At 41.2% G+C, this 25,701-nt stretch overlaps 1 long non-coding RNA gene across 4 annotated transcripts in view; it reads right to left on the bottom strand.

Moving 5' to 3' along the window:
* Positions 1-9,774: 9,774 nt before the first annotated feature.
* The window catches only part of LOC122452065, a 16,892-nt gene continuing 965 nt past the window's right edge, over positions 9,775-25,701 (bottom strand). Inside the window, exons 2-6 of one of the 4 annotated variants that reach the window (XR_006272582.1) lie at positions 25,464-25,701; positions 25,271-25,368; positions 24,187-24,467; positions 23,226-23,401; positions 13,552-14,855 (exon numbers count right to left, since the gene is read on the bottom strand). The exon at positions 25,464-25,701 is cut by the window's right edge and continues 544 nt beyond it. This is a non-coding gene — a long non-coding RNA (uncharacterized LOC122452065). Of the gene's footprint in view, positions 9,920-13,551; positions 14,856-23,225; positions 23,402-24,186; positions 24,468-25,270; positions 25,369-25,463 lie in introns of those variants that run through there. The other 3 variants (XR_006272583.1, XR_006272577.1, XR_006272578.1) reach the window with 3 other exon arrangements.

The raw sequence follows: 25,701 nt of genomic DNA, 5'->3' as shown, positions 1-25,701 counted from the left end.
TGAAATTAAAAGACGATTACTCCTTGGAAGGAAAGTTATGACCAACCTAGACAGTATATTAAAAAGCAGAGATATTATTTTGCCAACAAAGATCCGCCTAGTCAAGGCTATGGTTTTTCGAGTAGTCATGTATGGATGTGAGAGTTGGACTGAAAGAAAGCTGAGTGCTGAAAAATTGATGCTTTTGAACTGTGGTGTTGGAGAAGACTATTGAGAGTCCCTTGGACTGCAAGGAGATCCAACCAGTCCATCCTAAAGGAGATCAGTCCTGGGTGCTCATGGGAAGGACTGATGCTGAAGCTGAAACTCCAATACTTTGGCCACCTCATGCCAAGACTTCACTCATTTGAAAAGACCCTGATGCTGGGAGGGATTGGGGGCAGGAGACGGGGATGACAGAGAATGAGATGGCTGGATGGTATCAGAGACTCGGTGGGCATGGGTTTGAGTAGACTCTGGGAGTTGGTGATGGACAGGGAGGCCTGGCATGCTGCAATTCATGGGTTTGCAAAGAGTCGGAGATGACTGAGTGACTGAACAGAACTGAAGGCATGTGAATCACAGCTTAACTTTAATTGTATCTTTCTTTTCCTTTGTTCAGACTCGTTTCAGGGAATTTGGGGAGGTGGGTTTGGGCACCTACACTTAGGGTATATAAGGTTTTCAGAAAAACTGGTCAGGGGCCTTGACTAAGAGAAGATTCTGCCTTGGACCCGCCAGTGTAATAAACTGCACTCCACTATCTGCATTGTCCTTCTGAGTGAGTTTGTTTCCTGGAATGCCTGGCTACAACATTTGGTGCATTGGCTGGGAAACTCCTCACTGTGAGGAGACAAGTCCCATTTGGGCCTACTCCGAGGCCTTGTGGCTCGAATCTTCTAGAGAGGGGAAGGCACCTAGCCCTTCTGAAAGGATTCTGCTTCTCAGTGCCCGGACCTTTCACGTTAACAGGTAATGGATGGCAGCAGGGGAGCTGAGCGCTCAGGTGAGGAGGAACACACCTGGTAGGGTGGAAGAGGGGGCCTGGTCACCCCCCTGGGAGGGATTAGAAGGGGCACAGAGCCACAGGAGCCTGGAGTAGGCAGGTGGCAACGATTGCTTGGTACACAGGTTTGACGAGATTGTTAGGGTGTAGGATGGAAGTTTGTGAAGATTATTGAGGAGGTGCTGTCCACGCCGTCTTGGGAAAAATTATTACCAAGCAATTGCCAGGGGATTTTTAGGAGAAAAAACTTGGTTATTGTGTGCTTGTATTCTGCCCTCCCCAAGGAGGTGTCCCACCTGCTATGAAATTCTTGACTCCCTCGGAATTGTCAGGCTAGAAGCAGTGGATACATAAGTGAGTACGAATTGGCTTTTCTGGAGACAGCCTGGGACGTGGACTATTTCACCCATCTGTTTTTTCATCTGCACCTGATCAAGCCCAACAAGGCAGAATGAACTGTAAAAGTTAAGGGAGAAACAGTCTTGGATCACGTGGTGTTCTGGTTCAGCTGTGCTGACCTGCAGGTGAAGACATGCCGATTCCCCTTCTCCCTCTGGGACCTGGCAGGTAAGGCTCTTCTCACCCCAATTCCCCAATTAAGAAGGAGGCAGAATGGCAATGTAAGTGTCATTGAGTGGAAATATCAGAAGTACATAGGGTACTGAGAACTTCGTAGACAGAACAAAAAGGAAAAGTAGAAGAAGGTCTGAGAAGGTAAGCAAGATGGGGGGAAGTGAATCTAAGGCAACTGTTTTGGGGTGCATGATTAAAAATGTAAAGAAGGGATTTGGAGGAGACTATGGGGTGAAGATGAAGCCTAACCGCCTCTACATACTCCGTGAGGTCGAATGGCCCCCTATGGGGGTAGGATGGCCACCAGAGAACACCGTGAACTTAAAAATAGTGGAAGCAGTCTATACAGAGTCACAGGAGAGCCAGGACACCTGGATGAATATCCATATAGTGACTCACGGCTAGGGTTAGCTCAAGACCCTCCTACTTGGACAAGGTTCTGTATCCAGAAGGAAAAGAGAATAATATTAATGGCACAAAAATTGACTGATGATAAAAAAGGAAATTCTACAGGATTTGGATGGGGATGACCTGACCCCTCCCCTCACTGGATAATGACACGCCTGCCTCCCAGTGCTCCACCAGGACTGGAGGCCGCCTTAATGCCCCATCCAGGGCCAGGTGAAGTTCCTGCAGCAGCCGCTGCTCCTCTACCAGCTCTCCCGGAGATCGTAGAGCCGCCATTTCAGCAGGCTCTGATCCCAGCAAAGGAGACCTCTGGTCAACGCCCCCAGAATTCCACCTCAGCTCGACCTCCTAGATGGTATCCACCTCCCCCGGTGAGTACCGATGAGAAGGGGGAAGAAAACACGGCAGTTAGACAGGGGCTGCGCTCCATCAAGGAACAGGGGGAAAGAACCCCACTACAGATGCCCCTCAGAGAGCTACAGCAGCGTCCGGTTCAGGGCGCATGGGGCACTACCATCAGCCCCCCTGTAGCCTATTGTTACCAGCCAGTTTCCTTACGGATACATTAAACTGGCAGAGACACGCTCCACCGTACTCGGGGGAGCCACAGCCACGATTAGGCTAATGGAGACTATTTTTCGAAACTGCCGCCCTACATAGGATGACATCATCGAACTACTAGACTCCCTTTTCAGCGCTGAGGAAAGACATAGGCCAGAAAATGGTTCAGAGAAATGGCACCTGAGGGCACTGCAAACCCGCAGCGGTGGCAGAACCAGCCACCCCCAGTGAGAGGCCCAGCTGGGGCTGTGACACAGAGGAAGGGAGGGGCTACCAAGAGAGATATCGGGTGACTATTTTATAAGGTCTCAAGAGGGGGGCCCGAAAACCTATGAATATCGCAAAGCCCTCCGAAGTGATTCAAAGGGAACGCGAATCACCCTTTGAGTTCTGCAAAAGCCTGTGCGAGGCCTGTAGACTTTATACGCCAAAAGACCCAGCCAGAGGCTGCTGGGCCTCAGATGGTGATAAATGCAGCCTTTGTGTCTCTAGCCTACCCTGAAAGTGTCAGATGGGGGGACACCAAGTGACTCAGGAATTTTTATACATCCCTGAATGTCCAATACCTTTGTTAGGAAGAGATTTGCTATCTAAATTGCGGGCACAAGTGACCTTTCCCCCCACGAAAGGCCCACTGTTCAAGTGGGTCAATCACCTATTTACTCTTCCTCTCAGTAACCCCTCAAGATGAATGGAGGTTGCACAATCTCCTGGGAAGAAACCGGTCAGGCTAAACAGTCAAGACAGAGAGTTAACTCACCAATTCCCTGAGGTCTGGGCAGAAGACGCCGCCCCCCCACCCGAGGCTTGGAAAACACTTCTCACTGGTAATAGAACTCAAACCCGGCACAATGATGTCAGCACCCACCTTGGGCCTACCAGACTCTGCTAAGCTGTTTACTCTTTACGTGACTGAAAAGGACAAGGAGGCTATGGGAGTGTTGTCCAGACTATGGGGACATGGGACAGACCAAGGACTTATCTCTAATCAGCTGGACAATGTGGCCACTGGGTGGCTGGGATGCTTACGGGCAGTTGCTGCAGTTGCCTTACTGGTCCGGGAGGCAACCAAGCTCACTTTGGGCTGAGACTTGTTCGTAAAATCCCGAATGAGGTCAATATTCTCCTGTGAGGAGACCCCCATAAGTGGCTATCATCATCCCAGATTACTCAGTACCAGGGACTGCTATGTGAGAACCCCCACTGAGCCTTGTCAGGCCCTGAATCTGGCCACTCTCTTTCTTGTGGGAGAAGGGGGGCCCTCACATGATTGTAAGGAAATATGACAGCAGCAGACCTGACTTGAGAGACCAGCCAATCCTAGACCCAGATTGGGTCCTGTACACCAGTGGCACCAGCCTGGTGAAACAAAGACAATGATGGTCAGGATATGCAGCAGTCATGGAAGAAGCCTTCATTGAGGCTAGCTCTCTGCCATCACACTGGTCCGCTCAACAGGCTGAACTATATCCTTTCATAGCTGATTTAGTATAACAAGTAAGCAAAACTTTAAACATCAAGTGGAAATTCCATACAGTTATAGGCCCCAGAGTTCTGGGATGGCAGAAGGAACCAACCAGATACTTAAAGAGACACTCTCCAAGTGGATCTTAGACACTGACTGTTCCTGGGTGGGCTTGTTTCTGAGTCTGGGCTCTGCTTAGACTCAGGATGACCCCCGGCCCCATGGCTCTTCTCCATACAAAATTGTGTATGGGAGGCCCCCTCCCATACTAAAACAGGTGTCAACAAACTTGCCTCAGGTAAGGGAAGATGAGATTTCACAGCTGATGAAACAACTGGGTAAGGTAATCAATCAGGTAACTAAGTTTGTACAAGAAACGGTGCCGTTCCCCCTTGGGGAACAGGTTCATGAATTTGTGGGCAGGGATCAGGTGTGGTCAAGGACTGGACACACGACTCCTTTCCCCACAGTGGAAGGGTCCATATACTGTTGTTCTAACCAGCCCTACCACAGATAAGGTTGCAGGTGTCACCCTCTGGATCCACCGCATGAGGGTGGAGAGAGAATACCACGCAGACCCGGAGGACACCGAGTGGACTACACAGAAGGACCCCACTGATCCCCAGAAACCAAGATCATCTTAAAGAAGAAAAAGAGATAAAGCTCTACAATCAACTGCTGGTACAAGGACTTGCTGGTATCATCTTGAGACTAACCATAGTTTCATTACAAAGAGGGACTTGTGCTATAATTAAAGTTGAATGTTGCGCATATATTCCTGATTTATCTGGCTATATATCAGCCACCTTAGATGACATGAAAGGTCAGATAAAAGTTATGTCTGATGATAATCTTCCTTTTTGAACTTCAGTCCTATCTTGGGTGAAGGGTGATTGGTGGAAAACTGTATTTACCATTGGTATAGTTGCCTTGATAGTTCTGCTTTGTGGACCCTTTATTTTACAATGTATCATGAACTTTGTAACCCAAAGGCTGATGTCCTTCTCCCAAATTGGAGGTCGGAGAGTCAGGGTGCAATATATGCCTATGAATGATGCTCACACTATGATTTAAGAGCATCAAGAAGGGGGAGTGAAGGAGGAACCAGACAGAACAGGCTCCATCTGGAAAGCAGGACTCCATCTTGGGATGGATTGTGCACTTTGAGCTCTATGCCCAGTATCTATGGAAATGACATACCAACTGGAAAACCAGTTGGATGGAAGAGCCCCAGGGCTCATACCTAGACTCTCTGTTGCCTAAAAGAATACCCTAATTATCTGTGTAACCGAATAGAATCATACATTCTATTATGCTTATTGGGGTATGACCACAGGCCTATTGATAATTGTCCACTGTTAACTACCTAGGCTTAAGGCATATGAATCATGGGTTAATTTTGACTGTATCTTTCTTTTCCTTTGTTCAGACTAGTTTCAGGGAATTTGAGGAGGTGGGTTTGGGCATGTACACTTAGGGTTTATAGGGTTTTCAGAAAAACTGGTCAGGGTACTTGGCTAAGAGGAGACTCTCTCTGCCTTGGTCCCGCCAGTGTAACAAATTGCAATCCACTATCTGTGTTGTCCTTCTGAGGGAATTTGTTTCCCAGAATGTGTGGCTAAAGAGCCTTCTGAGGAAATTTAAAGAGGAGAGTGAAAAAGTTGGCTTAAAGCTGAACATTCAGAAAACTCAGATCATGGCATCTGATCCCATCACTTCATGGCAAATAGATGGGGAAACAGTGGCTGACTTTATTTTTCTGGGCTTCAAAATCACTGCAGATGGTGATTGCAGCCATGAAATTAAAAGATGGTCACTCCTTGGAAGGAAAGTTGTGACCAACCTAGACAGCATATTAAAAAGCAGAGACATTACTTTGCCAACAAAGGTCCATCTAGTCAAGGCTATGGTTCTTCCAGTGGTCATGTATGGATGTGGGAAGAAGGCAATGGCACCCCACTCCAGTACTCTTGCCTGGGAAATCCCATGGGCAGAGGAGCCTGGTGGGCTGCAGTCCATGGGGTCGCTAAGAGTCGGACACGACTGAGCGACTTCACTTTCACTTTTCGCCTTCATGCATTGGAGAAGGAAATGGCAACCCACTCCTGTTTTCTTGCCTGGAGAATCCCAGGGATGGGGGAGCCTGGTGGGCTGCCGTCTGTGGGGTCGCACAGAGTTTGATACGACTGAAGCAACTTAGCAGCAGCAGCAGCAGCAGCATGTATGGATGTGAGAGTTGGACTATAAAGAAAGCTGAGCACTGAAGAATTGCTGCTTTTGAACTGTGGTGTTGGAGAAGACTCTTGAGAGTCCCTCGGACTGCAAGGACATCCAACCAGTCCATCCTAAAGGAGATCAGTCCTGGGTGTTCATTGGAAGGACTGATGGTGAAGCTGAAACTCCAATACTTTGGCCACCTGATGCGAAGAGCTGACTCACTTGAAAAGACCCTGATGCTGGGAAAGATTGAGGGCAGGAGGAGAAGGGGATGACAGAGGATAAGATGGTTGGATGGCATCACTGACTCAATGGACATGGGTTTGGGTGGACTCCGGTAGTTGGTGATGGACAGGGAGGCCTGGCGTTTTGCGGTTCATGGGATGGCAAACAGTTGGACACAACTGAGTGACTGACCTGAACTGAATGAACATTGGGGTGCATGTATCTTTTTAGATTAGTGTTTTCTCCAGATATATGTCCAGGAGTGGGGTTGTTGGATCATATGGTAACTGTGCTGTGCTGTGCTTAGTCGCTTAGTCATGTCCAACTCTTTGCGACCCCATGGACTGTAGCTCACCAGGCTCCTCTGTTCATGGGGCTTCTCCAGACAAGAATACTGGAGTGGGTTGCCATGCCCTCCAGGGGATCTTCCCAACCGTAGGATTAAACCCAGGTCTGCCACACTGCAGGCAGATTCTTTAACATCTGAGCCACCAGGGAAGGCTACGGTAACTCTACTTTTAGTTTTATAATGAGCTTCCATTGGAGAAGGAAATGGCAACCCACTCCAGTATTCTTGTCCGGGAAATCCAATGGACAGAGGAGCTTGGTGGGCTACAGTCCATGGGGTTGCAAAACAGTGGGACACAACTTAGCAACTAAGCAACAACAATGAACCTCCATACTGTTCTCTATAGTGTCTGTACCAATTTACATTCCCACTAGCACTATAGGAGGGTTCCCTGAAAAAATAATATTTTAAGAAAAGACTGTTCAACTCTACTGAGCGTTGCTGAGGAAAGACCATTGGTGAGATGAGCAGAACTACCAAGGAGCACTGAAGTTGGCAGCCAGAATGAGGGTAGTAAAGCCAGTACAGGTAAGGTCAAAGTGACATCTAGCATGCTCAGTTCTTTCAAGAAGTCAGGCTGTAAAAAGGAAGAGAAAGATAGGCCTGTGACTACACAGGGGAACATGGGGCTAAAGAATAGCTTAAGTATTTGCATACTTAAATATTGATAAGAAGGAGCTGGTAAAGATGAAGATGTTGAAACTACAAGTTAAATAAGGAGGGATAAAATTCAGGTGGAGGATATGACATTTCAAATGTTTCATCTGGTGACAGGGGAGGAAAGAAAGGAAAGGATGGACATAGATGCAGGAAGATTTGTAAACTGGGTTGAAGTTGATGGAAATCCCATATGATGGTTTCTCTTTTTATGTGTATAATACAGGGGTTAAGTTCACATGCTGATAATAAAGAGGCAGAGGAGGAAGGGCTTGAAGATTTAAGGGTAATGAATTAAGTTTAGAATAGCTCTCCTGGGAAATAGGGAAGCAAATTGAGTGGGAAAACGTGGCAAGATTGCTGAGTACTGTGGAGAGCCAAGTGGAATGTGTGAGCATGAATTTACAGTTGTACCATTTGAGTTTAGATTTAGGGGAGAAGAATCATGGGGCTTATCTAGAGTTGGAGCCTTTCCAGGTAAATGCAGCCAATAAGCAAAGGGTCAAGGGATCAGGATATTAACCTGATAGTAATCGAAATATGGAAGCAAGGAATCTAATCTAAGCAGGACGGTGCGGGGTGTGAAAAGAGCTGGAGACTGATATATCAGGACAAAGAAAAGAGGTCAATGGCCTGGAGATCAAATGAGGTGGAAGAACAGTCACAGCCCAGAAAGGAGGAGGTGACAGACATTGGGGTGATCCCCAAGACGCCCACCTCTTGGTGTGCGTATCTTCTAAGTGATTCTCTTCCCTTGAGTGTAGACAGGACCTGTGGCTGGCTCCCAAATAGTAGAGTACAGCAAAGGTGATGGGACGTACCTGATTGCATGTACGTGATTACAATACACAAGACTGTAATGGTCCTTTGGGGGAGGACAGTCTGTCTCCCTTGCTGGCTTTGAAGAAATGGCTGCCATGTTGTGAGCTGATCTATGTCAAGGTCCATGTAATAAACAACCGAAGAGGACCTCTGGCCAGTAGTCAACAAGAAACTGAAGCTTTCGCTCCATGTGCCTGTAAGAAACTTAAAGTTGCCAGCAACTATATGTGTCACAAAGTGGCTCCTTCCCCAGTTTTGCCTTAGTTGGGACCGGAGCCCTGGTCAACACACCTTGATAGTGGTGCTGAGAGACTCTGAAGCTGAGCCTGTATTCCTAACTCATAGAAGCCATAAAACTCATGAATGTGTTTTAAGCTGCCCAGTTTGTGATGATACTGTTACAAAGCATGTATAATTAATAGAGAAGATGTGGTCAGAAAACCAGAAGTGATGACAAGCACAGGGAGTTATTTTAGGAGGAGGTGACAAGGGTGACCTGAAGAAAGGGGTCAGTGGAAATAAGAACAATTTAGAAAAATGGGTTGTGTTTTCTCTTCCACAAGGACACACATGTTGAACTTCAGACTTTAAAGAAACATGATAATAGCAGATACTGGGAACTCTCTTCTTGCTGTTGTTTAGTCACTAAGTCATGTCCAACTCTTTTGCAACCCCATGGACTGTAGCCCACCAGACTCCATGGGATTTTCCAGGCAAGAATACTGGAGTGGGTTGCCATTTCCTTCTCCAGGGGATCTTCCCAACCCTTCCAGACTTGGGATTGAACCTGAGTCTCCTGCATTGGCAGGAGAGTTCTTTACCACTGAGCCACCAGGAAAGCCCATTGAGAACTCTTAGCAGTGTATATACAGAAAGATTCAGTCTCAGAAGATAAGCATAGCACTCAGACATCCGTGTTTAAGACATGACAATCACAGCCCAGCTCTTCTGGAATCATCACGGTGAACTCAGTGAGCGTCATCTTTGGGTACATCTGTGTTTGGACCACAGCTCTGTGGTTGACCTTCTACAAGGCCATGAGAAATTTTCTTCACCTCACTGAGTTTTTGGTTTTCACATGTAAAATGTATTCATTGAAGAGTTGCTAGGATGATGAAATGAGATGATAGATGCAAAACACTGCTCGTTGCCCCTAGCATAAAGGGCGGGCTCGAATATAGCTCTTTCCTGTGTTTCACAGAAGAAACTTCCGTTTCCCAAAAATAATTGATCAAATGGGATTCAAAGACTGGAGGGAAATGTCACATAGGCAATCAAAGAGAGGAAGTTCTTAGAAGAATTTATACAAAAAAATAAAAATAGCCATTCATCTATATAATAAAAGAGCACCAAAGGAACTGAGAAATCCACTATGTTCCAGCAGAGATGAAGAAAGAGGAAAATCCTAGTTTTAAAAGAAATGAGATAAGGCTGAATTACAAACTTTTAGGACGTAACACTGAATTTCAGAAATATGATCTCATCCCTCCCCTCTCCCTCCCCGAGGAGACACTAAATCAATGTCCATGCCTCACAAGATCAGTACAGTCTTGAAAGTTTCTTTTCCTATCTGTGAGTGAAGACTTTATTTTAGGACTATCATCCGGTGTCGTGCTGGCCTTTGGGTTGGTCTCACACGCTGAGCCTCTCACTTTTTCTGGAGGAAAATAAGACATTCTTTCTCAGGTGCTTGCTTATTAATCATGTTAAGTCATTCTTTAAAAGCAATAAACAATGCACATGTGGTAATTAGGACAGAATTATTTTTCAAGGGAAAATAAAGTCTGGCTTAATATGTTTTGGATTCATGTTTCCAAGAATATAACCACAATTCTCTGCCCCTTTACCAAAAAGAAAAAAAAAAATCATCTGTTTTAAAGGATATGGAATCCTGACACTGGAGTTCATTTACACTGGTAACTACCCAGATATATTTCAAGAACTAGTTGATATTTGAGAATATATTTTCAGATATTTTAAATAGAAAAATCATATTTTATTTAAGGTAAACAAACCAAAACATCAAAACTCTTTTGGAAACTAAAGTCTTATGAAATACAAATAGATTTTAAAATTAGAAATCTTTGTCTTATATCCAACATTCTGAATTTATACATGTAAAAATATCTGTAATGTCTATAAATGCCCAGGTGTTTACAACTATTAATAAATGAAAATGTTTGCAGAATTTCATGCCCTTGAGCAGGGCATAAAATTTAGATGTATTTCTAATAAAGAACTGAAGAATTTCCTTACAAGTAAGCCACCCATTTTGAAAATAAAAGGATGCATGCAATTCATGGAATTTTGAATAACACAGAATTTGTGGTCTCAAACCACACCACACAATAACTTTTTAACTATTTCAGATTCTATCAAATCAGATATGTTGTTGCCTTAGATGTAATGATTTCTTTGGCCCTAAATTGTAAACGCTGTTTTTGTTTGAGTCTGTCAGAACATTCTTTCACAAATATCAGTCCCCTTCCAGACCATAAGACTACTGAAAATTCACATTTTAAACTACATGATAAAGTTTTGTAATGTAGTATTTCCTCCAGGACAATTATTTATAAGATAAAGTTTCAAATGTTTATTTGAAAATGTTTAAATAATCATACATTTAGGTTTGATCTAACTAAACTCATATTGTTCTCATCTCTCACATTTTCAAAGAAATGTTTGCCAGATTGTAAAATTGCCAAAATTGTAAACAATTCAGTATCTTTGAAGATTAATTCTGCATCTTGATTAAGGTAGCCTGTTTTGAATAAATAAGTCCTTGTATTTGTACATTACTCAAATTAAGCACATTCAGAAATAGAGCATGGTTTCATTCAATCATTAGTAAACATCCATTTGCATATGTTGTTTTGGTGGCTTGGTTGCCAAACATTCTGCTAAATGATAAATAGGTACTCACTGAGGAATTAAACTTTCCTACAGGGTGGTCTTGATTTGAGGCAAAGCCAGAAAATTAATCCTTAGTTTCCAAAACACCTAACGCATACAAAAGTAATTAATTCTATAGCTGTGTGGGCTTTCAATTCTGTGAATTTATAATGTCTTCCATATTTTATTAATTGTTTACATAGTTAAGGTATTATTATACTTTCTCACATCATTTATATAGAGTTGAGATACAAATGAGTTAATTTACTTGATGTAATCATTAATTACTGAATCATCTCAGTTGTGATCGCTCTGTTTATGAGGTAATTTCATGATGCAGACTGTTTTCCATTATTTTATAATTAAGCACCATTTCTGCACACCCTTTGGTCCCATTAGCTCACCCTTCCATTCCATTGAAAGAAAATATATCAGCAAATTACACCATGGCAGCTGATTCAGGTACTAGAAGAAATTGACATTTACTAATGAAAAAAAACCTAGCATGAACTATAAAAATAACAGTTTAAGTCACCACCATTAAACAAGGCTATTTTTTAAGAATAAATTTGAATTGATGAGATTCAATTTCATTGGACAGAACTCCCAGCATCATGAGAAATGAACACGAGTGATTCCTGCGGCAGGCACCCTGGGAATGTCCACCTCAGTTCAGCCCTCTCACTGACACAGACTCCAGTCATTATGCAGATTGCAAATCAGTGTCAGGGATCCTCAATGTGCTCGATGTGAGAGACAGGGCTAGTCATAGCCCCTGCAACTGTGGCCGGCACAGTGAATGTTGGAGATAGAATCCATCTGATCCAGACATGATTCCATCACTCCATTTATGATTCAGATATGATTAAGGACCAGTTGCAGATATTGAGTAAAGACCAACTATCTGTATGGAAACTCATGTAAATGCCACCAGCTAAATTGATGCTTGCTGCATTTAGGAAATTTCTCTCTAGCAATAAAATTTGATTCAGTTGAATTGAATAAGTAAATATAAAAATGTAAAGTATAATGAATATGGTATAATTTAGTCTTTAAAAGTTATTTTATAATGAATTACATTTAGCTAAATAATCATAATGAATTATGAATAAATCAAACATAAATGGAATAGAATTCCAAGTAATTATAATCATAAGGGGAACTGAAACCCCAAAAGGTTGACTGAAAAGAGGAAATCAAACAGGAAGTATGGGTGGAAGGGCTTTGTGTTCTTATTAGCCTTTCCATATTGCTTTATTTAAAAAGTTGTATGGATATTTCTTTTCTTTAAAAAGCAAAATGTTTCACTTAAGATGTCAGTAAATTTATTATGATGAGTAAGCTTATTAAGATGTTACAATATATATTTCTTGGTAGATTTTTATTAAACATGAACCTAAATAAAACATATAGATGAAAATAAAAAATTATAAAATTATAATTCAATTTCATATGAGTTAATGAATTAAATCATAGCTATTTACATATACATAATAATTTGAAGAAAAATATTATGGGAAGGAAGCTTGAAATGGCAACACAACCAAGGCAAACAATATACTTGTTTGGCAAATTTATAAACAATACATTTTAAAATGTAACTTTTTTCACCATACCAAAAAAAAAAGGCCACAAAAAGGTAACAATGTGAGGAGATGAATGTGTTAACTTCATTGTAGCAATTACTTCACAGTGCATATATATTAATATATACATGAAACTATCACGTCACACCTTAATATCTACAGAATTTTTGTTAATTTCTACTTCAATAAAGCTAGGGGAAAAAATGTAACTTTGCTGTCTTCCAAAAGTCACTGCCCCCTTATCCTGTATTCCTTCCCTGGGTTTCTTGCCCTAAAGTCAATACTCCTGGGGATGGCCTTGAGATACCACATTGCCATTGTTGATGTGGTCAAAGACACGGGGATTTTTCTTTATTTATAAATAGTCTGCCAGTTTTATCGAGATATAATTGACAGACAGAACTGTGTAAGTTTAAGGTATACAGTGTAATGATTTGATTTACATATATTGTGAAATGTTAAGATGTTCTGTTTCTTAAAAGCTTAGGTGTTATTGCTATGAAAATAATCCTGCCATCTGCCTCTGTATCAGCAGCTCATCCCTCATTTCCCATAAGTGTTAAACCAACATCTTATAACTTTGTCTACCTCAAGATGAATTCTATTTTAGAAAGGTTCAAGCACTTATAAAGTGAAAGTGAAAGTCACTCAGTCATGTCTGACTCTTTGCAACCCTATGGACTACACAGTCCATGGAATACTAGGCCAGAATACTGGAGTGGGTAGCCTTTCCCTTCTCCAGCCGATCTTCCCAACTCAAGGACCGAACCCAAGTCTCCTGCATTGCAAGTGGATTCTTCACCAGCTGAGCCAAAAGGGAAGCCCAAGAGTACTGGAGTAGGTAGCCTATCACTTCTCCAGCAGATCTTCCCAACCCAGGAATTGAACCAGGGTCTCCTCCATTGCAGGTGAATTCTTTACCAACTGAGCCAAAATAGAAAGTAAGTAACAGTCAGGTAAAGCAGGGACCAGATGATAAACGTTCTTGTATATCTTTGCTCTAAAATTTGGATTGTATTCTGAATTCACTAAGAATCCACTAAAGAATTTTAAGCAGGGAAATCATATAAAATGATTTGGGGTACACAAAAATATATTTAGTGGTAGTGCATATAGAAGGGTCAAGTTAAGGGAAAAAAATTAAAGGCGTGGAAACCTTAAGAAGTTGCTGCAGTAAAGCTGGTAAGAAATGTAAGTCCCTAATACTGGACCTAGGCAATGACTGTCAATAACTCACTGACTGTCAAAACCACTACATGAGAGGTTATAGGGGTTTGTTAATGGATAATTTGTATTATAACACACTAAGCCACTGAAAAATCTTATCGTTACAAAAAGAGAAACAACCACATATTGTATGTCCCCCAATATGGTAACATAAGAGCCATCTGTGGATCATTCTTACAAAGATTCTAATGAAGCTTCTAGATCTAAATGTGAGTTTAGGGAAGTTCTGTTTATCAAGGCAGGAGGTACAGGTGGGTGGAAGAGATACAGGAGTGAAGAAGGCAAGTTTAGTTTGGAGTATACTGAGATAAAGGTGAATATTCACATGCAAATGTTCAATAGGTATAGTAAGCAGAGAAGAGGCTCAAGGATATAATCTAGAGTATAAAACCATGTAAAGAGACAGAGAGAGAAAGTGAAGACTCAGGAGTAATATCCAGATAAATAAGGGAAAAAGCAGTTGAGGCTGGAATACCTGAAACAAGAAAAGACAGGGAAAGGGTGTCAGGAAAAGGGATTGGTCAGTAGTGTGAATAAAGAATTAAATGTGGACTTCTCTGGTGGTTCAGTGGTTAAGAATCCACCTGCCAATGCAGGAGACACAGGCTTGATCCCTGGTCTGGGAAGATGCCACATGCTGCGGGGCAACGAAGCCCATGTCTCCAACTACTGAAGCCTGCACGTCCTTGAGCCCATGCTCTGGAACGAGAGAAGCCGTGGCAATGAGAGGCCCACACACTGCAACTTGAGAGTTGCCCCCACTCTCTGCAACTAGAGAAAATCCATATGCAGCAACAAAGACCCAGCACAGCCAACAATAAATAAATAAATAACATTTAAAAAAAAAATCCTGCAACCAATCCTTTGGTTCTCCCAAGACAGGTACCCCTGCAAAAAAAAAAAAAAAGAATTAAATATAAGTTTTAGACAAAAAATAATCTTTAGCTTTAATACTAAACAGCAACTGGTGCCAGGTTAAGATTACAAACTGAGCATATGATTTTATCTTCTCTTGTTTCTTGGATCCTATGAAAAGAAGAATATACCAATTTAAAGGGGAAGGGTAAACAGAAAGCAGTGAAAAGAACTGGAGGAAGTTCATCAATGAACGAACTCTTGCAATGCAGTTCTAGGGGGTGGAAAGTGAGAGGAGGAGGGGAGCTCAATAAATGAGCTAGGAAAAGACACTGCCCAGAATAACTATGGAGGGGCCGCAGTCAAGGAGGGAACCATTCTGCCTCTCAGTGGAGGGAGGGTTATAGACTCAGGATGACAGGTGTGATAGGCAGTAGGGTACAACACGGGGCTGAAAACAGGAGCACTTATTAAAAGCCTGCTGCTGATTTCCCCATCCTTATATTCAGAATACACAGTGGCCAGGTGTTAGCCTCTGGGCAAAAAAAAGTAGGAGAAGGGCTTGCTGTGTGTTTTCTAAATAAATTTAGCACACTGTCTAGTGTAAATAAAAGAACTAACTGTTGCTGATGGAGTACAAGGAGAAAAACATTCTGAGAGTCAGGGTTCCCCAGAGTAATAGCAGAGGAGGGAAGAAGGCCTGGGTAGAGCTCTTGAAACAGAAGGTGGTGGACAGAGCTGAAAGAGCTTGATATAAGAGGAAACATGAATGCAATTCATTAACATCACTACTCACAACGAAGGGCAAAGATGGAAAAAAAAACCCTGAAATAAACACCTGCCAGTTACTTTGTGAGGGTATAGATTACATGAAGCAGTAGGTCTAGGGAGGCAGAGCAACATGGTCACTGGCTGACCATAAGAAACTGAAAAGAAATAAAAACAGTCACCAAGTGTAGGTTATATTTTAAAGAAACTGAATTGGTTATCAAAAATCTCACCAAAAAAAAGATAAGACTTCTTCTAGATCATCTAACTAAGATGGAGTAGGAGGGACCATTTAGAACACCCTTCCTGAAACAACTAAACAGTTAATGTTATATTACTATAACAATGAGGACCCAAAAAATAGAGAAAAGCTTTCAGGCACTGCATATCAACTTACTAAGCAGGGGACACTGGTCCCTGAGAGAAGGAAAACAAATAATATGAGCCCCATGACAGTTCCAGCTGACTGCCCAGACAGATTTTCCAGACTGCGGTGCAAAGAAGGGGAATCCAAACAGAGCCAGGCAGTAACCTCGAGCTGAGGAAAGACGCACGGAGTCTGGAGCGGCCAGGAGCTGGAGTTCAAAAAGCAGAGTCCTGGGGAGAAGACAGCTATACAGAAAAACAGCTGTGGAGATCCACAGGGGATACGCCCTCAAGGTTTCATATGTAGTAGCATATGCCTACAGAGAAGTTACCTGAGGAAAAGGAAAGAACCACTTAAAAGGAACTGATACTCAGAACTCAGACAGGTCCAAGAATAGTGCGTGTTCCAAGCAGCCAGAGGGAAAACACAACTCAAGGAAAATCAGGCAGGGTATTTACAGTCGTATTACCTCAGGAGTGGAAGAAATTAGCCTTAGATTAAAGGTGGTTCTGGTTTCACCTAACAAGATTTAACAGGAGGTTTGAAAAGACAAAACTGTTACCAAGTGACTTAAAACCAAACTTCAGAGCAAAGTTCAAGAATTTTTATATGGATGTAGTACTAAGCATCTAACAAGGTAAAAATCACAAGGTTTGGAAGTTAACAACAAAAAAACTGTCAGGCTTACAAAGAAGTAGGCAAATACAAGCCATAGAAGGAGAAAAAACAATGAATAAACACAGTTCCAGAATTTGCATGGATGACAGAATTGTCAGATTAGGACATTAAAACAGTTACTATAATTATATTCCTTATGTTCAAGAATATAGGGGAAAGATTAAGTGAGTATAGTGCATATTTGAAAGATTTTTTTAAAGACCCAAATCAAACTTTTCAAGATGAAAAATGGGATGACTGAACTAGAAAATACCCAAGATGAGATAGCAGCAGATTAGATACTGCAGAAATAAAGATTAGTGAACTTGAGGATGTAGAAACCAAAATGAAATATAGAGAAAGTAGAGACTAAAAAAAAAAGAGAGAGAGAGAAATTAAGAGTGTCAGTGGGCCATGGGATGCTTTAAAGATGCCTGATAAGATATATTTTTAGAGTCCCCAGAGGAGAGGAGATACTAAAGACATAATGGCCGGAAATGTTTCACATTTGATGAAATCCAAGAAGCTCAACAAGTCCCAAGTACAAGAAACATGAAGAAAATTATGCAAAGGTGTAACAGAATTAAGAAGATTATATTCACTGATAAGGGGAAAACCAGAGAATTAAAACAGATTATAAACAAAAAAACAAAATAAGGATGATAACAAGTTCTCTTTGGAAAAATATAGTTAAGGCAATAGAGCAACATCTTTAAAGTACTTAGGGGAAAAAAAAACAGCCCTGTCAACTTAAAGTTCTATACCCAGCACAAATGTCTCTCAAAAAACCAAAGGCAAAATACTTTGTCAAACCAAAGCTGAGTCACCACGTTCAGACTCTAACTATAAGAACTGTCAACACATGTTCTTCAGTCAAAATGAAAATCATAGCACAGAGAAATATGTATCTGTACTAAGGAATGAAGAATATCAGAAATTATAATTATGTGGATAAATATGAAAGACTTTTATCCCAATTTTTAAATCTGACAAAAAAAATCTGTCTAAACAGCAATACACACCAAGGTTTATAACATATGTGGAGAATATGTACAAAGTCTAGGAGAGGAAAATATAAGTATACTGCTAAGGCTTTTATAGTATCCATGACATGGTATTATATTAACTGAAGATACACTATGATAAGCTAGAACTACTCCAAACTCTAAAGCAACCATCAAAAAAAGTAAAAGGTATAGCTAATAAGCCAAAGACAGAGAAAAATGGAATAAATCAAAATATCCAATCCAAAAGAATTTTAAAAGAACCAAAAAATAGAAGGGACAAATAAGCAAACTGGTGACAAATCTTAAACCCAACTGGATCAGTAATCACATCCAATGAAAAGGGTCTAAACACCTCAATGAAAAATCAAAGGTTATCACAGTGACAGAAACAAACAAAACTCAACTATACACTTCCTCCAATAGATACATTTTAAATATAAAGACAGAAATAAACCAAAAGTAAAAGGATGGGAGGAAAGTCTGTTAACACTAATCAAAAGAAAGAGTGGCTATATTAATAACAAAGTAAATTTTGTAGCAAAGATTATCACCAAGGATAAAAGAAGATATTTCATAATGACAAAAGGAAAAATTCATGAGGAATACATAACTGTCCTACACGCGTATATGCTCAGTTAACGAAGTTTCAAAATGCGTGAAACAAAGACTGATAGAACTCCAAGAAGAAATAGAAAAATACATAATATATTCAGAGCTATCTCAGTAACTGATAGAACAAGCGGCTGAAAAATCAACCAAAAACAGAAAACTGAACACTAACAAAACAACTTAACATTTATAGAACACTCTGCCCAACAACAGCAAAGTATGTATTTTCTTCCATTGTACACAGAATGTATATCAAGTTAGGTCATTTTCCCATCCATAAAAAAGTCTCAAAAAGTTGTTAAAAGAATCCATTCATACAGATTATGCTCTCTGACTACAATGGAACTGAATTCGAATCAATAACATAAAGGCTTAAAAAAAAAAAAACCCAAGTATTTGGACACTTCTAAATAAACTATACTGGTCAAGAAGAACTCAACAGGAAAATCAGAAAGTACTTTGAACTGAATGAAATTGAAAGCACATTTCAAATCTGTGGGATGTGGCTAAAATCAGTACTATGGCAAAATGTATATTGCTAATCACATACATTAGAAAAAGATGAAGGTCCCAAATTAATGACCTCAGGCTCCATCATAAGCAACTAGATAAATCAGAGCAAATTAAACCCAAAGCAAGCTGAAGAGACTAAACAATAAAGATCAGAAGGGAAACCAACTAAATCAGAAAAAAAAACAACAGAAAAACAATTGAGAAATTTAATGAAAGCAAGAACTAGTTCTTTGATAAAATTGATAAACCTCCAGCCACACTGATCAGGAAAAAAGACAGATGACACAAATTGTCAATATTAGGAATGAGAGAAGTGACATTACTACAGGTTCTATAGAATAAAAAAATAACAAGGCAATATTATGGACAACTGTATGTCAACAGATGAAATGGACAAATTCCTTGAAAAACGTGGGCTACTAGAGTTCACAGCTGCCCCTTCTCCAGAGCATTGTTATGGCAGAATGGCACCTGTGTACCTGAGGGCTTATGTCCCAATAGAAGGCAACCAGCAAATAATAACCAACACAAGGGTTAAAAAAAATCATCCCACCTCACCCTTGCCTCAGGCAGAAACCAGCTCTGTAGTGCAATTCATGCTTCAGTAGGATCAGAATGAAGCTAGGTTCCAGTTTATATCTTCAGCTTCATCCTTACCTAGCCGTGTTCCCCTGCCTTATCCAGCTTCCCTCACTATCCTTTCCTGACAGTTCTCCTTCAGTAAATCACTTGCCATGGATCCACATCTTGAGCTCTGTTTATTGGCAACCTGACCTGAGACAGGGCACGGGAGGGAGGCTGGAAGGCAAAATGACAAGAGCAGAGACTTGCTCCTTCCTCCTTCCTCGGCGTTCCTGTCTGAATCACCCCGGTGATGACCTCTTACCTCGAGTTAAGCACTATATTGTGCCCCCCTCCAAAGATGTTAAAGACCTAACCCCCAGTACCTCTGAAGTTGGCTTTAATTGAAAAGAAGGTGTTGGCAGATGCATGAGTTAAGATGAAGTAGACTTTAATCCAACATGACTGGTGTCCTTATAAAAGGGGGAAATATAGACTCAGAGACAGACATGCTTGGAGGGAATACGATGTGAAGAAACAAGAAGAACGCCACCTACAAACCAAGCAAAGGTACACCTGAGCCTGCCAGAACCAGGAGAGAGCCCCAGAACAGAAGGAACAAACTCTGCCCTCCCTCCGATTTCAGATTGTGAGCAAATACATTTCTGTCGCTCTAAGCCACATAGACTGTGGTGCTTTGCTATGGCAGCCTAGAAAATGAATGTGCCCTGTCAGTGGCAGTTCCAGTCTTGCTTTTTCCAAGAATGCCCACAATCAACTTCACGTCCCTCTCCTGGAAGTTCCCACCCCAGGGTTCCTTTGTCTGCTTCCAGGTTTTGGTAATTCCAACTTCTCTTGTTCCCCAATCCCTAGGGATGGGAGGGGCTTCCTGCAATCACTATTTTACTTAAATAATCTTTCTTTTTTCAGTTTCCGAACACTCACTTAACTACTTCCTTGTATTTAATTTGCTCTGTAATAGGAAACAGCTATTATTTATTTAATAATAAATTAACATATAGAGTTTATTTCCAAGAGTTTATTTCCAAGTGATAACCGTTTCATTCGGAGGAAAAGCCAAAGTCGATAACACAGTTTGTAAAATCCTACACAATGCAGGGCTCTGGGCTGCCCCATATTGCCTGCCCTCATTTCTTCTCATTTCCTCTGTCACCCACTCTGCTCCACCTGCACTGGTCTCTCTGCTAATCCTTAAACATACCAAGCATGCTTGCTTTATGGCCTTTGACTTGCTGTTCCCTGTACGTACAGACATTCGCATGCACGTAGCCCACTCTGCTCTAATATCTATTCCCCAGTCTCTGCCTGTACCTCAGGAGACACCTTTCCTGACAACATACCCGTGGTATCCCTAGGGGAATGGTTCTAGAACCTTCGCTATCAGAATCCACATGCTGAAGTCCCTTATACAAAATGGCATCATATTTGCATATAATGCATACACATCCTCCCATATATACGTTATACTTATTATACTCACTATACTTATTATACTTATACAATGTAAACACTATGTAGTCATGTAAATAGTCATCCGTGCAAGGCTAATTCAAGTTTTGCTTTTTGGAACTTCATGGATTCTTTTTTAGTATTTTCAATGGCAGTTAATTGAACCACCAGATGCAGAACTTGTGGCTATAGAGGACTGATGTAAACAGTAAGTCCCCTACATACGAACCTTCAAGCTGTGAAGTTTCAAAGATGTGAAGGCGCATTCCATCAGCATCAGGTGTGAGTGAAACAGCAGCTTGCCCTTGGTCACCTGCTGACGACCCTTCAGCTCTACCATCTCCCACCCCTCTCCCTCCTCCAGGAACTCTTCTTGCCTGTTCACTCGATGCCAGCCCCTGTGTGACAGCCACTGGATTGTACTACTGTACTTTCCAAGGTACTGTAAGATCAAAATGTTTTCTTAAGATCAAAGACCAAAAACGGTCTCTTATCTTTTGTGTTTGTTTTTATGTATTATTTGTGTGAAAAGTATTACACTTCTATTACAGTACAGTACTATATAGCCAATTGTGTTAGCTGGGTACCTAGGCTCACTTTGTTGGACTTAAATTGGAATTACAAATGCACTCTTGGGAGGGAAATTGTTCGTATGTAGAGTCTTACTAAATAAAATTATTATTTTTCTCAGCCCCTGTACTCTTTTCCCATGACCCCCTTCCTCTACAGCACTCAGCATTTTCTAGCATGTTCTGTAACTACTTGTTATCTGCCTCCCGCAATGGAGCAGAGCACCATGAAAGGAGTTTTGCTAACTGCTTTGTCCCCAGTGTCCAGGGCAGGATCTGGCATGCGGCAGGTGCCAACTTTTGAAAACAACTGAATGACTAGAGCAAAACCCTACCAACAGCCCTATCGATGACTGTCATCAGTGAACTTGAACTATAATTGGTCTTTAATGTTTAAAGGACTTGTATTTGTTTGCCATCCTTCCTCAGAGGACTCACATTTTAGTGACAATGTCTCCTGAAATTCCTTGGCAAGGGTGCACTTTAAGTTGTGTCTTCCCTCCTGTTTTAACAATTCAAAATTTTTATAATGCAAATATTTTCTCTGTTGAAAACCTTTAAAAAGCATTAGGTCAAACAAGATTGGACCATCAGCAGCATTTATCTAGAAGTCAGCACCCACTGTACAGTAAGCCTGTACAAGACTGTGCTGGAGTGATCAAGAAGGAAATGCAATTTCTGCCCTCATGGAGTTTACAGTCACATGGATATTCAATTCCCACGTATGAAAAAACCTCGGAGAAGTAACAGTGCACAAAAGAAAACAAACAAAGAAAATAAGTGCTGATTAGAGGAGAAGCAATGGCTGAAGTGCCGTTAGAACTAAAATTCCTAGAAAGAAAGTGAAGTCACTCAATCGTGTCCGACTCTTTTCGAGTCCATGGGCTGTAAACCTACAAGGTTCCTCCATCCATGGAATTTTCCAGGCATGAATTCTGGAGTGGGTTGCCATTTCCTTCTCCGGGGGATCTTTCCAACCCAGGGATTGAACCTGGGTCTCCCACATTGTAGGCAGAATGCTTTACCCTCTGAGCCACCAGGGAAGTTGAGTGAAAAGCCAGAACTTAAAGAAGAAGTTCAACAAGGATAAGGTACTTGTAAAAGGAAATGACAAAATGCATGAATGAAACTTCACTAGTTTCCTGGAGTCTATAAACTATGCTGTGAGTTTGGCCTGTAGCCTCTCCTATCTTAGCTGTCTATTTTGCTATTTATTCTGCCTTCCCTTAAATGTATCATATTCTATTCTGAATTCAAAGGTTTTTTTTTTTTTTCATTGAAATACAGTTGATTTACAATGTTTGTTGTGCTAGTTTCAGGAAAGTGACACAGCAAAGTGATTTAGTTATACATAAATATATATGTGTATATATATTTTCATTTTCTTTTCCAATAGAGGTTATTACAAGATATTGGCTATAGCTCAGGGGTGGGGTGCTTCCCAGGTGGCACTAGTGGTTAAGAGTCTGCCTGCAATGAGGAGACATAAGTGACACAGGTTCGATTCCTGGGTTGGGAATTTCCCCTGGAGGAGGGCATGGCAACCCATTCCAGTATTCGTGCCCGGAGAATCCAATGGACAGAGGAACCTGGCGGGCTACAGTCCACAGGGTCACAAAGGGTCGGACAGGACTGAAGCACCTTAGCATGCACGTACCTTGTACTACACAGTAGGTCTTTGTTGTCTATTTCACATATAGAAGTGTGTATCTGTTAATCCCAAATTCCTAATTTATCCCTGCCCCCTGGTCCTCTCTGGCAACCATAAATTTGTTTTCTATGTCTGTGAGTCTATTTCTGTTTTATAAAGAAGTTCATTTGTATCATTTTTTAGACTCTACATATAAGTGATATGACATTTGTCTTTCTCTCTCTGACTTACTTCACTTAGTATGATAATCTCTAGATCCATTCAAGCTGCTGCAGATGGCAATGTTTCATTCTTTTTCCTGTACTTTAAATGGCAAGGAGGACTCACTTCACACACTCCTTCCAATTCATCCTCGGGTCCCAGCTGAAATGTCGTTTTCACAGAAAGGCTCCTTCCAGCCACTTAATCTGAAATAAATGTGCCTTGTTATTCTCCATCTTAGCATTTCTTTCATAGCCTTTACTGTAACTATTTAATCACAAGTTCATTTGTGACCTTATCATTTCTCTTCCTTACTAGATTATTGCGGATTCCGAAGTGGTGCAAGTGGAAAGGAACCCATCTGCCAATGCAGGAGATACAAGACATGGGTTCAATCTCTGGATCTAGATTATTAACTACTAGAAGCAGAATGTTTCCATTATTTTTCATTACTGGATACATATTGTGTAGTATAGTGCCTGGCACTTTATATTTGTTAAAATAGAATTAAATAGCACATATTTCTGTGAAGTCCAGAAATCCGTATATAAAACTGATTCAAATACCCCAAATAGTTCTATTTTAAACATTTACCCATTTAAACTGTGCTAACTTCTGATACATAGACAATGGTATCTACTTAACTGTATATACATACATGTATAAATGTATACATAATTCCTATATATGGTAATATTTTGAGCTTCACCTATGAAATTAATTTCGATTGGGGTCAAACATTTCATCTTTTGCAAATCACCTAATTTGTTCATGAAAATCTTGAATCCATCTGAGGTAAGGAATAGAATCTCAGATAGGACTGGGGTATGGGATTGGGATGGTCAGACATGCCACTAGACCATACAGGGTGCATAGAAAAAGAAGCCACATCATATGGCCAGGCACCAATAAACTAGGCTTGGTGAATGGAGCAGGATTTCAGCTCCCAATCCCTGCCTCAGCCGGATGCCCTGTGCTGGGTGCAACCTACATGTAGGTGGCAGTCCTTAGAGAGATAGCTCAGTGGTGGTGCAAGCAAATGGTGATCTGGCCACACTGTACAGCTCCATTCCTTGACAGACGGATTGAACTTGTCTGAAGCAGTTTGGCTGGGTAGGGGTCTTCTCACCACTTCTGATGATTCAGCTGAAGGAGATCACCCTGATGAAAAAAAAGTCCATTTCTCAGGTTCAAGTTCACAGACGGTTGGGCAGCCTCCAGGAGGGCTTTCATGGTTTACTTTCAGAAAACAGCTCAATCAATAGCTTGATTCTTAAAAAAAAAAAAAAAAAAAAATGCTGTTGATCTGGTTATAGATGAGTTTGCTATTTCCCTCTGCAAAAAATGAATCAGAAGTTAGTTCACTTGTGTAACACTGTTTGGTGACTATTTGGAAATTCTATCAGTGGCACTGAAAATAAATGCAACTAACTCATCAGTGACCCAAATTATGGATTGGCGTGACTAACAGCAGATGGGATCAATTCTAGCTCCCAGGGATCAAGAAGGAACAACTGTGTCTCATTTCAGTAATCATTTATAAACTATCTTTAACTTAGGGTCTCAGTTTATGATATCCGCATAATTTTCTTAAAACCAAAATTAATTTACCTTTAAATGTCCTTAGTCTTTAAACACAAACCGTAAGTAAGGCCTGTTCCAAAAATTCATCACTTGGGGTGGGAGCTCAAACCATGGAAATAGAATTTTTAAAGGATTTTTTACTTTGGAAAACCAACATAACACTGGTATTTGGGAATAAAACCTTAAATAGTGAAAAGCAACCTAGACTGGGTCTCTGGTTTTTAAACACCTAATTAGACGAGATTGTGCAAATGACTTAATCTCGACAGGATTCCTTTCCAGATTCGTTTATTAAATAAGAGTTTAAAGTCTTAAAGTCTTTATAGCTCTATGATTTATTTTATATTAAAAAGTCTTCAACGGGGCAGGGAGAATGTCAGATAAAGTAGTCTGTGGGATCACAAGGAGCATTTGGGATCACAAGTATACAGAAGTCTTGTGTATACAACAGCCCCTGGGAGAAATGTTAAGTACGTCATAGGAGCACTTACAGTGAGCTCAGGACTGGATTCCACAGCCCAGCAGATTCTTCTCAGTTATTCTGTCACCTCTTTTGGGAAAAACCTAGTTCCACTAGCAAATCCAGGCCCTGGAAGAGAAAGGGGCAGAAGCCCTATCTAGCCACTGCGACCACTTTAACAATAATTGATCAGTTATCCACACCCATTGTCACGGAACTCTCACATTAGCTTGACCAAGTCTGTGTTGGAAAAGCGAAGCAAATCCAAACATGGCGAACGTTCCTCCATTGCCAAAATGAGAAAACTGCCTCATCTCCTCTTCAGAACCCCTGTACCAGAAAATGAACTCCCCTTGTTAAACACTCAAGTGGGCAGAAAGCACATTTTGTGATGCAACTTCGTAGAGATTCCTTCTGATGCCGATTTGGGGGGGATCAAGTTAATGTCACGTCACCGCGCTC

This window comes from Cervus canadensis, chromosome 1, assembly GCF_019320065.1.
Source record: "Cervus canadensis isolate Bull #8, Minnesota chromosome 1, ASM1932006v1, whole genome shotgun sequence".
Taxonomy (NCBI): domain Eukaryota; kingdom Metazoa; phylum Chordata; class Mammalia; order Artiodactyla; family Cervidae; genus Cervus; species Cervus canadensis.
The sequence above is the reverse complement of the archived record's forward strand: the minus strand, read 5'-3'. Positions and strand labels throughout refer to the sequence as shown.